A 16,680-nucleotide genomic window follows, 5' to 3' on the forward strand; every position below is an offset into this window, starting at 1 on the left:
ATAGATTCATTGAATCAGTGAGCAAAATGATTTCATCTTCAAAATGGAATATGTGGCCCTAAACATTTTCATTATCCTGCCATCTGGCCATACATCGATAAAGGATGCACTGAATTATTCTGTATGGCTCAGGGTTGGTCATCAGTTTCACCGCATTAGTTGGGTGTCCGTGAACAGAGGTCCTCAGGAGAATGGTCAGGCTGCGACGGCGTGGCAGGCAGTTTGCATCGTCGTTGAACTATTCTGGATTGGATTATTCTGTATTGTTGCTTAAAACTTAATCAACTGGTCACATGGCCAAATGGCCAAGTATCCAAGAATCTATTGTCTAAAGTGAGACCTCTGTGTGAGGAAACACTGGACCGTAGTGTGAGCAGCATTGGCAGCAATTTTGTGACTGCGACAGCTCAGAGTATTGCCATAAATGACCAAGATGGTGGACTGGAAGGTAGGTCCTCAGAGAATATCATGACAACAACGAACCCACCTTTCCCAATTCTATTTAGCATCACCAGATAAAAGTGTTCTGCATCCAGCGTCTTTCACCAGAAACGATCTGATTGTTTCAGTCTTGTGGGTTGAGATATTTCCATTTTTATTTCTCCTTAACAAAGACCTCTAAGTCCAGAAGCTTCCTCCAAGGCCTGTGAAGTGCTATTCTGATCGCCCCTTCATGTTTCTAAGCTGCTCTGGGATAATGTTGTGGAGAGAAGGGCCCCAAGGGAACAGCTGATTGGATTCTGGCAAGACGGACCAAACATCTGCTTCAAACAAAAGACATCTGCATATTTCACATTTATTTTTCATAATTTACAGAAGCAACCTGCCAAAATTCAGCAAGGGAGACTACACTAGCACGTAATTAGCTTAAAGTTTGCTTGCTTTAGAAGCATGAGCACGAAGCCCAGCAGCTCACCTGGGAGGACATCAAGAATGGTGGAACTGCAGTGTGATTTCTGGATATTCCATGTTAGACCTCGCTTGCCAGCACAGAAAACCCAGCTAGGCCTGCAAGGGAGAAGCAAATATGCCAGGGGTGACACTCGGAAGTTCTTTTGTCCCCACGTCAAATAAAAGGGTTTCACACCAAAGGGGCGGCCTTAGGTAATATCACTTATTAAATAACATTTGATTATGCAGAAGCATTTTACTTCCACCACTGAGTTCTGCAGTGGGCAGGTTATATAATGGCAGGATGCTACGTGACTTATGATCAAAAAAGCATATACCGAAAGTGCCAATGGCATGGTGAGGAATTCTGTGTGCGATGTCGCATTATTTTTCAAAGCATCTGAAAGTATTTAAACCAAAAAAAGAAAAAAAAAACAGGAAAATATACATTTGTTGCCCAAACTGTAATATGTTTGGAATATATGATGAAAACAAAGAGAACAAGATAGTGGATGAAAAGATCGTGGAAGGGACGCAACAAATTATCTGCCCTCTGGGAATCACATCTTCCTAGCTAAGTCTCCAGCTTTGCAAGATCATCAGTAGGTGAAATAACTAAAGCTTTGAAGGGGAGGGACAAGGTGGCCGAAGAGTAAGGTCCTCAGCGCCCGGCCCCACCAACTTACTACCCGGCTCTCAAAGCCTCTGGGCACCTACCAATCCCACCTGAGATTTAAAGAGAGACGGGCACTGAGGGGGGCACTTGATGGGAAGAGCACTGGGTGTTATGCTATATGTTGGCAAATTGAACTCCAATTAAAAAAACTATGTAAAAAAATAATAAATAAAAAATAAAGAGAGAACAGCTGGATTACTACAGGGAGAGAAGTTTTTGCTTCTAGCAAGGCAGGAGAGCAGAAAAAATTATAAATAAATAAATAAATAAATAAATAAATAAATAAATAAACCCAGTGGGGGAGGGACCCCAGGAGCTGGGGCTAAGGGAGCACTGGGAGCCTGGGGGCCGGGAGCACCCCCTCCACCCCAGGTGGGAACTTCCAACATCCACGCTGGAATCTTCCTGAAGAAAGAGTGCTCAGCAGGGGAACCGACCGGGCAGGACTGCAGGAGGGGAGGGGCGCCTCCAGGTTCCCGGGGTCACTAGGAGAGGAGGGGTGCCCCGGGGAGAGCACCCTACACACTTTGGCCGAGAACTGTAAAGGGCTGGAGTGTGCCCTGGGGGGGGCCCTGGGGAGAAGCCGGTGGTTGGGGGTGCTCCAGGGGAGCTGCACCCTACTACCTTTGGGAGCTGAGGCCTTGGGAGTATGATTAAAGCAGTGCAGGCCCCGGACCCCAGGGCACCAGGGGACACAGGCCAGGATCCTGCAGTCCCCCCGGGATGGGTGGAGCTGGGGAGGGCACAGGGCAGTGAGGACACTCCTGCCACTGGGCTACAGTGAGCTGTGTAGATCACCGCCTTCACCCTGGGAGCATCCAGGCCAGTGTGGACTGGGAACTGTGGTTACTGGGGGAGCTGACTCCAGAGCTGCAGACCTGGCCCTCACCAGTGTGGTTGTTCTTCCTTGTTCACCCTGTGCCTGGGAGAGGGGGCAGCTAGGGAACAGAGGCCTCACAGGGCAAACAGCTCCCACTGAGCTGGGCACCTGGTGTGTGTGGGGCATCTCCCCAGGTGCACCCATCTGAGAATCAGCACAGCAGATGCTCCCCCAGGAGACCAGCTGGAAGGACAGGGAGAGAGCAAGTTCTTGACTGAGCAGTGCTGGAAAATTCCAGGATCCAGTGAAAATACCATGTAGACCTAGAGGGTACGGTAGCCCCCTTTTTGAATTTTTTTTTCCTTTGTCCATTACAACTCTTTTATATATCAAACTAAAAATTTCCAATATTTTTTCTCTTTTCCCACCGTAACTACAATATGTTACCAGCTCTTCATTTTTAAGTGTTTTCCTTTTTGACAATTACATGTCTTAGGTCTATTTCTCACTTCTGGATTCCCTTCAACACATTCAATTCAATTTTGGGAGATATAGGAGATATGGGTTTCTCTTTTGTGTTTTTTGTTTCCTCTGCCTCGTTTTGTTCTAGAATGGTGGAAGTTAATACCTTCTAAACCATGACCAGCATGCACCAGAACCAAGTGGCATACCATGCTGGTTCATTCTGAGATTATATTCTCACTTCATTCCCATTCTGCCCCCCTCTTTTATCTTGTTTATGTTTAGGTGGTCAATGTTGGGGTTCTCTACAAGTATTGCTGGTTTATATAAATTTGGGATTGAGCATCTTCTAACATACAGAACAAAATATACTCAGAACCAAGAGGATTCCTCAGGTAGACTACATTCTCTCTCCACTACAACTTCTGCACCACCACCACCCCCAGTCCCGCCCTTTTCTTTTCTTTTTTCTCTTTTTCCCCTTTACTTTTTTTTCTTTTATTCTTTTTCTTTTTTCTTCTTCTTGGGGTTTTTTGCTCTTTTATTTATTACTACTTTATTTTTTAAAATCTGTTTTACACTTTAGTGGTCCTTTTGGTTTATGTTGTTCTGATCTTCTTTTTCATTTTCTGGTCTCTGACCCCACCAGAATCATCTAGGGTGGAATTTACTTAGGTTGTGGTTGATATTCTTGACTCAGCCCACTCATACAGCCACTCTGCACTGAACAAAATGGCTAGAAGAAAGAATTCACCACAAAAGAAAGAATCAGAAACAGTACTCTCTGCCACAGAGTTACAGATATATGGATTTCAATTCGATGTCAGAAAGCCAATTCAGAAGCACAATTATAAAGCTACTGGTGGCTCTGGAAAAAAGCATAAAGGACTCTAGAGACTTTGTTCTCTAGAAGAATTTAGATCTAATCAGGCCGAAATTAAAAATAAATTAAATGAGATGCAATCCAAACTGGATATTCTAAGTGCTAGGGTTAGTGAGGTGGAAGAAAGAGTGGGCAACATAGAAGACAAGCTGATGGTAAGGAAGGAAGCTGAGGAAAAAAGAGGAAAACAATTAGGAGACCATGAGGAAAGGCTAAGGGAAAGAAATGACAGCCTGAGAAGGAAGAATCAATGTATAATTGGGGTTCCACAAGAGGCTGAGAGAGGGAGAGGACCACAAGGTATATTTGAACAAATCATAACTGAGAACTTCCATAATTTGGGGAGGGAAACAGGCATTCAGATTCAGGAGATAGAGAAGTTCCCCCCACCAAAAAAAATCAATAAAAACCATTCAACACCTCGATATTTAATAGTGAAACTTGCAAATTCCAAAGACAAAGAGAAAAATCCTTAAAGCAGCAAGAGACAAGAGATCCCTAACTTATATGGGGAGATATATTAGATTAACAGCAGACCTCTCCACAGAGACCTGGCAGGCCAGAACAGGCTGGCCGGATATATTCGGGGTCCTAAGTGAGAAGAACATGCAGCCAAGAATACTTTATCCAGCAAGGCTCTCATTCAGAATAGAAGGAGAGATAAAGAGCTTCCAAGATAGGCAGAAACTGAAAGAACATGTGACCACCAAACCAGCTCTGCAAGAGATATTAAGGGGAACCCTGTAAAAGAGAGAGGAAGCCCAAAGAAATAATCCACAAAAACAAGGACTGATTAGGTATTATGATGACACTAAATTCATATATTTCAATAGTAACTCTGAACGTGAATGGGCTTAATGATCCCATCAAAAGATGCAAGGTTTCAGACTGGATAAAAAAAAAAAACAAGGCCCATCTATATGCTGTCTACAAGAGACTTATTTTAGACCTAAGGACACCAACAGCTGAAAATGAAAGGGTGGAGAACCATTTACTATTCAAATGGTCCTCAAAAGAAAGCTGGAGTAGCAATCCTCATGTCAGATAAATTAAAGTTTACCCCAAAGACTGTAGTAAGAGATGAAGAGGGACACTATATCATACTTAAAAGGTCTATCCAAAGAGGACCTAACAATCATGAATATTTATGCGCCTAATGTGGGGGCTGCCAAGTATATCAATCAATTAATAACCAAAGTAAAGACATATTTAGATAATAATACACTAATAGTAGGAGACTTATACATGGCACTTTCTGCAAATGATAGATATTCTAAGCACAACATCATCAAAGAAACAAGGGTCTTAAATGATACACTGGACCAGATGGATTTCATAGATATATACAGAACTTTCCATCCAAACGCAGCTGAATATGCATTCTTCTCAAGTGCACATGGAACTTTCTCCAGAATAGACCACATACTGGGTCACAAATCAGGTCTCAACTAATACCAATAGATTGGGATTATCCCCTGCCTATTTTCAGACCACAATGCTTTGAAATTAGAACTCAATCACAAGACGAAATTTGGAAGAAACTCAAACACATGGAGGTTAAAGAGCATCCTACTAAAAGATAAATGGGTCAACCAGGAAATTAGAGAGGAATTAAAATGATTCATGGAAACTAATGAAAATGAATATATAAACATTCAGAATCTTTGGAATACAGCAAAATCAGTCCTAAGAGGGAAATACATTGCAATACAAGCTTCCCTCAAAAAATTGGAAGGAATTCAAATACACAAGCTAACCTCGTACTTAAAGGAATTGGAGAAAGAACAGCAAGTAAAACCTACACCAGGCAGAAGAAGGAAGATAATAAAGATTCAAGCAGAACTCAATGAAATAGAGACCAGAAGAACTGTAGAACAGATAAACAAAACCAAGAGTTGGTTCTTCGAAAGAATTAATAAGATAGATAAACAATTAGCCAGCCTTATTAAAAAGAAAAGACTCAAATTAGTAAAATCATGAATGAAAGAGGAGAGATCACAACCAATACCAAGGAAATACAAATGATTTTTAAAACATATTATGAGCATCTATATGCCAACAAATTAGGTAATATGGAAGAAATGGATGCATTTCTGGAAAACCACAAGTTACCAAAACTGGAACAGGAAGAAATAGAAAACCTGAACAGGCCGATAATCAGGGAGGAAATTGAAGTAGTCATCAAAAACCTCCCAAAACACAAAAGTCCAGGGCCAGATGGCTTCCCAGGGGAATTCTGTCAAATGTTTAAAGAAGAAATAATACCTATTCTACTAAAGCTGTTCCAAGGATAGAAAGGGACGGAATACTTCCAAACTTGTTCTATGAGGCTTAGCATCACCTTGATTCTAAAGCCAGACAAAGACCCCATCAAAAAGGAGAATTATAGACCAATATCCCTGATGAACACAGATGTAAAAATTCTCAACAAGATACTAGTCAGTAGGATCCAACAATACATTAAGATTAGTCACCACGACCACGTGGACTTGGTTGTAGTCATTCCAAACATCCGCTAATATAAGTTTCTGATATCTGATCTAGCATGTGCATGTAAAACTGGTTTGAAACATGAAATCCCAGTTCAAAAGAGCATCTAATTTGAAAACAACAATTTGTAATTATGCACTAACCCACTGTTTGAGATTCACTAGTCATTCTTAAATATATGTTCTTTTAAAAAATGTTTCTGGGATGCCCGGGTGGCTCAGCGGTTAAGTGTCTGCCTTCGGTTCAGGGCATGATCCTGAGGTCCCGGGATCAAGTCCCACATCGGGCTCCTTGCGTGGAGCCTGCTGCTCCCTCTGCCTGTATCTCTGCCTCTCTCTCTCTCTGTGTCTCTCATGAATAAATACATAAAATCTTTTTTTAATTTAAAAAATAAAAAATTTCAATGTACTTAAATTTCAAGTCAGTATATTATATGCATGAACTTCTCATGTAAATATAAATTCTCTTCTCTTTGTGCAATAGGCTCTTAATAGAAGGGCAGCTTGTTGTATACGGGAAGACACTGGATTTGATGTGAATCACGACCTCAGACCTAAATTTGAATCTTGTTCAACCATATATAAAGCTGGGGGACCTCTGATAAATTTAAACTCTCAGGGTCTCATTTTTTTCTTCTGTCACCTAAGGGAGGCATTTTTGCTGTAAGGGTTAAATGAGGTAACTTGGGTTTATCACACCACCTTATCTGTACCTAAACTGGTATTTTAATTTGTCAACGTTTTGAACTTGCTCAGATTTAGGTGTCTTATGTACTGTAGAGCTCTTTGAAAGAAAACTCATCCCAAAGGGAAGGGGATCTGGCGAGAAGGCAAACTGAAAACCAACCTCGAAGTTTAGAGAAGTAAAGCTAACGTACTGGTATTTGTCATTCTATGCACTTGTGTGGAAGCTGTAAATAACTGAAAGTAAAAATTGAGACATGGCTGTTTCCCTAAAATTTCTACAATATACTGGGGCACAATATATATACTCTTCGGGGATTTGCCTTCCTCACTCCAAGGGCACAACTGCAGAGAGATGTCAGTAGCAGTGGCCATACCTGGTGGAAGTAGTGGATTCTGCTCAGAGTTGGCAGCAGTCCCTAGAAGAAGCAGTGGTACCGGAGAATGGGAGGTTCCCAACAGAGGCAGCTGCCATGTTCAGAGAAAGAGCATTCACCCCAAAATACTAATGGGAGAAGTGGGAAACAGTAGAAGTGCCCAGGAAACACCAACTCGTGCTGTGCTGTCCAACATGATACCACTAGCCATGTGTGGTAATTTAAATAAAAATCAATTAAAATTAAGAGCTCAGTTTCCCAGTCTCAGTCATAGATCTATCACCGTAGAGAGTTCTGTTGGACAACGCTGGACTAGTAGACGACTGCTTCGTTCCAAAGCACATGACCCCTTAATAGCTTCCCGAGTGCCTGAAGACTGAAGCAGTGGGAAAGGGGAAGGAATGAGGTCCTGAGACAGCATTTAGGGGTAAGAGTTAGCAGAAGTAGAATTTATTCCCTTTAACGTGACTTCTTTCCACCCAAGGTGAAAACCAGGGAAACTCAGTGCACGCATGAAATAAGCCTAGTACATTGCCTTGAATTTAATAGACTTCGACAAATATAAACTCTCTTCTGCTTAAGATCTCTGTGCCAGCGTGACTAATTTCTAATAGAACCATCATTCTGTTACTAGAATGATCTCCCACCATGTATATTAGATCATTAACCCTTTCAAAAGCTGCCAAAGACTCTTTGTTCGATAAAAAACATGGTACAAACTCCCGAGACTCGTATTTCACCACGAAGAGTAAAGACACTGGTGCAAGAGAGCCTGGGTGTGAATCCAGCTCTGGTGCTTGCTGGCTGTAGTTAAGCTCTCTGAGCCTCATGTTTCTCATCGAGGATAGTGTTAGCACAGACATCATGATGTTGTTATGAACGCCTGACAGATCTTCAGCGCTAGAAAAGTGTTCATTAAATAAGTTTTTCTATTCCTCAACACACTGATCTCTAATCACATTTCAGGTCAGTCTTCTGTTATTGTTTTGTTCCCTCTCTACATTTCAACTGTGCATCATTCCCTCAACTTGTCTTTCATACCTCTTCCTCTTTCTGTATCTATTGAAATTCTACATATGTATCTTTTGAAATGTATCTTCTAGAAGAATTTTTCCTACAAGATTGGTCCTACTGCAGCATGTCTATAACCCATTGTTTACCTCGGTATTTTAAGCCTTATTTCATTCTACTCTGCCTTGTTCTTCACAGCTTGGTCTCCACGTGTCCACACTCATCCTAGATTATAAATTCCTCAAGGAATTATTCATGCTTGTAGTCCCCAGGATACATGTCTAAAGTAGGTGCTCAATAAATGCTCATGAGAGGGTGAGAAGGAGGGAGGGTATGACACGCCTTTCAGACCCATTCTATAAATATCTACTTTGCCCAAGTGCTACATTTAGGATCCACATACAAGTAGCTTTTCAAGTTGTCTAAACACAATATCAAGCATAATATCCTTCAGATGATAAGGGCACAATTTGTTAATCTCCATTACAGGTTATGCTTAATGCCAAAACCTAGGCTTCTTTGAATGTGGCAGCATGAAAGGACAACCACAACCTTAGGGGACTGAAAGCAGTGACACGAGATCCCAACACACAAGCGGTCCATTTATCTTCTTGATAATTTCTCATGTGATTATTTCTAAAGCACCCTCTAGCTGTAAAATAAGGATTCCCCACCAAAGAAAATAGCCTGGAACCCAAATGCTCCTTTGTGAGTACTGCTCTTGCTGGACTTTGGCAGACTCAGGAGAACTCTGCCTGTGATCATGTGGACATGTTTTTTTATGGGCTGTTGATTTCAAAGAATTAAACTTGATTTTACTTATACAGACATAAAGACAACCCATAGGAAAATGATAAAATCCTGGATGATGAGCAAATATTTTCAAAACTATCTCCCAAAGGTAAGCCTTCAACCTAGGAGGAGGATGAGCAACCTAACAGTACATTGGTAGTACCCTAGGAAGACATACCACTGAGCAAAGGAAGATGCACAGAGTATGTATACCTAGACCATCCTTACATTGGATATAATTGTCTCATGAGAAGACAGAGTTGTTTATATTTTTGTTGTAGGCCTATCTTGACTCTGTAAGGGATCAAAATTTCTACTTATGGAAATTATTTTGAGTAACCAAGACATGGGTCATATTACTAACAAATTGTCAGGATCACGTATCTCTGTATTTCTCCCATTGGGAAGCAGTGGCTAACATTTTTTAAAATGTACCCACATAAAGGGCTAGTATCCTAAATCTGTAAAGAACTTACCAAATTCAACACCCAAAGAACAAATAATCCAGTCAAGAAATGGGCAGAAAACATGAAGCGACATTTCCCTGAAGAAGACATACAGATGGCCAACAGGCACATGAAAAAATGCTCCACGTCACTTGGCATCAGGAAAATACAGATCAAAACCACAATGAGATGCCACCTCACATTGGTCAGAATGACTAAAATTATCAAGTTAGGAAACAACAAATGTTCGAGGATGCAGAGAAAGGGGGGTCCTCTTATATTGTTGATGGGAATGTAAACTGGTGTAGCCACCACTCTGGCAAAAGTATGGAGGCTCCTCAAAAAGTTAAAAATAGAGCTACCCTATGACCCAGCAATTGAACTACCAGGCATATACTCCAAAAAAGCAAATGTACTGATCCAAACTGTACCCCAATGTTTATAGCAGTAATGTCCACAAAGCCCAACTATGAAAGGAGCGCAGGTGTCCATTGACAGATGAATGGATAAAGAAGATGTGGTGTATATATGTACAATGAATATCACTCAGCCATCAAAAAGAATGAAATATTCTGATTTGCAACAACGTGGATGGAACTAGAGGATATTATGCTAAGCAAACTAAGCCAATCAGAGACAGACAATTATCATATGATTTCACCCATATGTGGAATTCAAGAAACAAAACAGAGCAGCACAGAGGAAGAGAGGGGAAAAAAATAAAACAAGATGAAATCAGAGAGGAAGACTCTTAACCATAGGAAACAAACTGAAGGTTGCTGGAGGTGGGGTGGGGTAACAGGGTGATGGGCATTAAAGGCGAGCACATGATGTAATGGGCACTGGCTGTTATATAGGACTGATGAATCACTGACCTCTATCTCTGAATCTAATAATATGCTATAAGTTAATTAGTTGAATTTAAATTTTTAAAAAATGTAGCCACATGCTCAACAAATACCCACCATTTGCTTCAACGTGGATGGAACTGGAGGGTATTATGCTGAGTGCAGTATGTCAATCGGAGAAGGACAAACAGTGTATGTTCTCATTCATTTGGGGAATATAAATAATAGTGAAAGGGAATATAAAGGAAGGGAGAAGAAATGTGTGGGAAATATCAGGAAGGGAGACAGAACATAAAGACTCCTAACTCGGGGAAACGAACTAGGGGTGGTGGAAGGGGGGAGGAGGGCGGGTGTTGGAGGGGAATGGGTGACGGGCACTGAGGGGGACGCTTGACGGGATGAGCACTGGGTGTTTTTCTGTATGTTGGTAAATTGAACACCAATAAAAATTAATTTATTAAAAAAAAAAAAGAACTGCTGCAAAGCAAGGAATACCAAAAAAGAAAAAAAAAAAAAAAAAGCATTTATCAACCCAATCATGGCCACTAAGGATTTTTGCACAGGACCTTTTCCCTCTCCATCCAAAAAGTAAATCAGTAGAGCAGATTTTAAATCCAATCTGATTCAAGCATTATCTCTGAATAATTTCTAGGCCATCTCTTTTTTTGAGGTACAAAAACCACAGGAATCACATATGTCTTAATCTTTTTCCTAATGGGTTGAATTTTGGTTGATACTCAGTATCTCATAGTGTGTGTACCACTTGGCCAGGGTTGCTGGGATCTGTGAGGGGAAATTCCCGTCGGAGACCCTCACTCTTCTTATATTTATATATACCTCCTAAGATAATAAGCACAAATAAGCAAAAAGACTCTATCTCTTCATAGCCTCAAAATTTTCTTGAATGATTTTATTTCTTTGTTAGAAATATAAAAGGAAGCTTTACGAGTCTTTAAAAGTCTAAAGAAAATAGCTACTAATGGTATCTTTTTATTGCCTACAATTCATCCTGCTGAAAAAGGCAATAATGTTCTTAGAGTTGATTATAGCTCAGTCTTAAATTTTCTAATTGTTTTAGATTTTTCACTTATTTTAGACATTTTCACTTTGCCCCCTAGAGTAAATTAAGATGAAAGGTAAATTAAAAGAGAGGAATTCAACATAAAGAGAATAAATAAATAAAACACAGATTGCAAAGCAGGAATGAAAACAAGGTCTCCCAGACCAATCTGTTAAAGGAATGCTACAAATGTGAAGTGTTTACTATTTTAAACATTAATCATGTACTCACTCTGTTTATTTAGCTATCAATGTTTTTCCTGTAACTCTGACTTGAAAATGTGTAAGCTGTTTAGAATTAGGACTCAAACTGAAGCCAAATGATATTTTGATTATTTATATTGCATAGCTTGTCTTGAAACTTCAGATTTGCAGTCTTTTCATTTCAATTCACACCTTTTTTAAAAGTCATTATTATTTTGTATAATGTGACATCTCAAATAACTTTTATTGCCACCCATTACCATATGCCCAAGTCACAGCCATTAAAGATAGAGGAGCCTGCGTCCTCCATCAATGGGCCTATTCAGAAAATTGCCACCATCTTGCTTTGGCTTGAATCTATGCAATGATCCCAAAACATAAGACTAGCTTAGTAATCGGAATGAAGAATTCCAAAGAACTGTAAATTTCCTAAGCATCTAACATTATTTTCTTGACAGATATTATTTTTAATAAAACTTAACAATTTGTATCTGCCTACAGAAAATAGCCACCAAAGCTTCCATATACTCATCATAAACAGGAGCCTCTCATCTAATCTCACAAAATTATAAGTTGCGTTAAGGACAGAAACAGATCACATAAGGTTGGTTTATCATTTCTTTCCTTTAAGAAAGTGAGGAAAGCATTCGAATTTTCTCCTGGAATAAAGACACGTCAGAATTTTTCCTATCAGAATACCTAGACAATGACATGGACAAGATCTCCAAAGGTACATATTTTCCTCAAAATTTGTTGTTGTCATAAAATTATCCACACAGCTCAGATGTGCTGAAAATCGTAACACCTTTATTTTCTTCAGCTGCCTCCAAATTCCTCCAGTGCCCCACCCATGTTCTTCTCATTTGAATACTTCAGCCTCCTGTAAAAGCTGTTTCTTCCCCTACTCATTCCTTTCCCTAATTAGTGTTGGAGCGTAGGGCCTCATGGTGGATCTCCATACGGCTCTTGGACTGTTATCTGCTGCAGGGTCTCATTTGGTACTTGGTGGGTGTTGGCTGATTCTAACATATTTCATATTCGATATTCTAAGGATACTTAGCCTCTCACGCTAATAGGTCAGCCAAGCCTTGCCTGACACTCTGCCTCACCCTCGTTGAGGAAACTCGGAAGACCAGCCCCAACCTACCACTGATCTTCTCTTCACAGCCCCTGAGAACCAGGAGGGCTTCCCTTCATTTCCCCTTTCATGCAGGCCATGGGATTTCTTCCTATTCTATCTTGTCATCCTCTAAGAGTAATATTTGCCTTCACCATTTTTTGATGGCTATGAGAAAAGAGGAGCTGTGGAAGATAGGACATCATTTATGTGAGAAAAAAATGAAAGTTTCATCAGTTTGATAGTTTCTAATTTGCATCCTATTAGAGTTATGTAGAGGGTGGTGAACACAATAGGTCATAGATTCTTCTAGGCCCTCCTCTCTTTTATTACTTCTTCCATTCTTCGAGGGTAACTCCACTCCTTCCTGCCTTCTGGGTGCCCAGTGCCCTCACAAGCTACTCAGCTCCTTCAAACTAAACATTTCTGACAAACTGGCTCATAGATATTCAATGCCTGATATGACTTTAGGTATCACCTCTCTTAGAGGAATTACAAAGGAGTAACGCTTGAGCCAAAGCAATGAATCCACACACACAAAAAATGGAATTCTGGGAATGAGTGCTTCAAGAAGAGCACTGAGGGTAGAAAGGGAGTTTTTCAGATTCTGCTGAGATAACACCTTGTAGATGCAATGATCTCATGAGGTTTTTATATGTTCAATCACGGGAGCATACACATGGACATAGGTGCACACACACACATACATACACACACAGAGACACTTCAAATTGAAACACCATCCTGGTAATACGTAAACATGAGATCAACAAATATGAAAGAACTTTCAAAAAACGATAAATATTCTATAAATAGTGTTGTGTGTCAACTCATTTGACACAGACTTCCTTAAATAGAAAATCAAGAATCACAGAAAAATAAAGAATTACAGAAACGACGTAAACTAATCCCAGGCAAATCCCAAATAACTCAGTTGGTTCCAGAATCACCAAAAAACTGACTTTTAACACAGTGTTTTCACTTATTGACAGAAGCGGTCACAGGCATCTTGCCGTGACCAGTAATTGACAACAATGTCAACTGTCCTGTTTTGTAAAGGATGTACTTCAGACAGGCCGAAATATGTTTACAAAAGTTGTTGTTTTTTTTTTTTAATCATAGGCTATGGGAGTCTGAATTACTGGTGTTTTCAGTAACTGCAACAAAACCAATTTCTAGTATTTTAAATACACAATCATTCTTAGAGAATATGTGGTACTTTTTATCCTTTTGTTACTTCCCTGGAACTTCTGACAAGAGAAAACTTTTTGCAGCATTTGGTGGACGAGCCTCACCTTGGCCTGGCAGCTCAGTTTATGCCCCATGATAATATTTTGAGGAACAAATCTAGATTTGCCTGAGTATATCTTGATGGACTTTGTTTCTAGATGTGTCTAGACAAACTTCAGTGATGGCACTGTTTGATGTGTTACTTCCTGGAAAGATCAGTAAATCATCTCTTCAATATTCAATTTGAAACTTTGGCTAAAAACCTTGCTTCAGGGCGCCTGGGTGGATCACTCGGTTAAGCATCTGCCTTTGGCTCAGGTCATGATCCCAGGGCCCTGGGATGGAGTCCCACATCGGGCTCCCTGATCAGCAGGGAGTCTGCTTCTCCTTCTGCCTCTGCCCCTCTCTCTGACTTGTGCAAATTCTCTCTCATGCCCTCTCAAATAAATAAATAAAATCTTAAAAAACAACAAAACCTTGCGTCAACTGCTAACCTTTTCATAAGTACCCATGAGAAAGTGTACCAACCAGGTTACTCTGAAGTGGAAAAGCCTCCAGCTTTGAGTGGCAGTTGGCTTTACAGGATAGAGTTTCTCCTTTCGGAAGGATCATTACCACACTGTCACTCAGCCTTCCTTCAATTACAGCCCAAAGCGCGCCTATCTGTTATAGCACTAACATTGCATGGGGTTACTGCACATCAAGGATGCTCAAATATGCCAAATATGCCATGTTTGCAGTGCATCTGCTCCCATGGTTTCAGAGTCCTCCAGGAGTAGGGCATCTACCCTTCACATAATCCTCTGGATGAAAAAAAATGCAAATGTTCGAACCTCCCTCCCACAATAAGGAGCAGCATCCCCTTCCAAGGAAATCTGATTGCCCACTACTACAGAAATAGTTTATTATTTCTTGATGTTGATCCAGGTAGTCACTCAACAGCCAGATTTTAATATTAGGTTTATATATTAAAATAATACTCTATTTGGGATCCATATTATCTGCTTGATTTCACTGTTTTGTGTTTTAGTTACATTTTCTCCAAACTTCAATAATCCTCTGAGATAGGTATTGTTTATTTTGAGAAAATGTAAGCTCAGAGAAGTAAAGGACTTTGTCCAAGTTCAATGCAGTCGGTAATGGTGTAGGAATTCTGAGTTCCTGCCCAGTATTAAATTTTATATTTAACGATGTGGGGCACCACCTTCCATGCCTTCAGCCTGAAAAAAGCATATATACCAACCACAATGTTGGCAGCCAGTCTTGCGTAAGGATAACCTGCAGTGCCTCCCTCAGTCATATGGCATATGCTCTAGAGGTCCTCAGACCATGTGATATCCAGTCACACATGCAGATACCCATTACGTGCCTGGAAGTGTCAGGAGTGGCTAAAGGCTTTTCCCTTCTGTTCTTTGAGACCATTCTGAAACAAGTTTGCAGAGCTCCTCAGCAAGTACCAGTAGGATCGAGCACGTTAACCACATTGGTGGCCTGCTCAGTATTGTGCCCTTGAATATTTCACTCTTCAAATCCCATTTCTTGTTCCCTAGGAACACTTCTTTAGAAAGAAGTCTGTCTTGAGTTCTACTCTCCAGAGGAGAACAAGGGTAAAACAAGGACATTGTGTCACACTCTAAAAGTAGCAGCAGAATGGGGGAATGAAGTTTTCTTTTGAGGAAACTCCTTAATGGGTGCTACTAGTTTCCAAAGGCAAATCTTAAAGCCAGGCCTAGAAGGAAAGCCATCAGCAATGGAAAGTAACCAGCAATATGAGGGAAAAAAATCCCAAAAGTAGTTGAGGTCTTTGAGAAGAGCTAAGTGTATAGACCAGAAAAGAGAGAAAGGGGGGAAGGAGACTCTGACACAGGTGAGGGCAAGGGGCCCGCAAACACAACAGAAGACCTGGGTCTAAGGAAAGAAATGGCAAACAGGTGACCACCCAACAACTTTATAACCTGCAGTGTTTGTTCCAGAGTTGTCTATGCTGAGTGGTTTTCATGATTTCCCTAAACCCTCAGCAGAGGTGCTTAACCATAGCAACCTAATGCAACTTTTATGGAAATCAGGGGAATAGAAGTAAGGTTGCTGTTTGTACTCAAAGAGGGGTCGAGAGAAGAAAAAGCCATAGTCTCCACAAGCACCACCTGGAGAGTAAGTGGCAATAACAGAGCAGTTTTGGGTTAGACCCAAGATGAGAAGGGATAGACAATGGGACATCTAGGCATCTACCAGAAATCAGCAAAATAATTCAGGGATAGGGTTGCCTATAAATCATTACATGGGAACTAGGTTTGAGTTGTTTTATTTAGACATTAAAGATAAAGACAAAAGAACTTGAGAATATTTGGGCAATATTCACAAACATGGAGTTTAAGAAATGGGCAGAAAACATGCCACTCGTACATTTTAAAGAATGAATACTCTGAACATTCTTTTGTTCCTTAAATATCTGTTATTATGTGCCAGGTATTTAGTCTAGATGCTATGGGAGAAAAACAGTGAACAAAACAGAAAAAAATATTTATTCTACTGAAGGGAAATTAAAAAATTAGTAAAAATATAGAGTCTGCTAGACAATAAGCTCTATAAAGAAAATAAAAGAGGAAAGGGATGTAGAAATGTTTGGAACGTACAGCAATAAGACATGTTGGCACTATTTTTATGATTCTTGCAAAAGAGCAAGTTTTGTGG

The 16,680-nt window shown here is 40.3% G+C and overlaps 1 long non-coding RNA gene across 2 annotated transcripts in view; it reads right to left on the reverse strand.

Moving 5' to 3' along the window:
* LOC140595875 (uncharacterized) overlaps positions 1-16,680 on the reverse strand; it is a 135,352-nt gene that overhangs the window by 23,851 nt on the left and 94,821 nt on the right. For both annotated transcript variants that reach the window (XR_011997817.1, XR_011997818.1), the window contains exon 6: positions 917-1,008. This is a non-coding gene — a long non-coding RNA (uncharacterized lncRNA). The remainder of the gene's footprint in view (positions 1-916; positions 1,009-16,680) is intronic.

Source organism: Vulpes vulpes, chromosome 16 (genome assembly GCF_048418805.1).
Source record: "Vulpes vulpes isolate BD-2025 chromosome 16, VulVul3, whole genome shotgun sequence".
NCBI lineage: Eukaryota > Metazoa > Chordata > Mammalia > Carnivora > Canidae > Vulpes > Vulpes vulpes.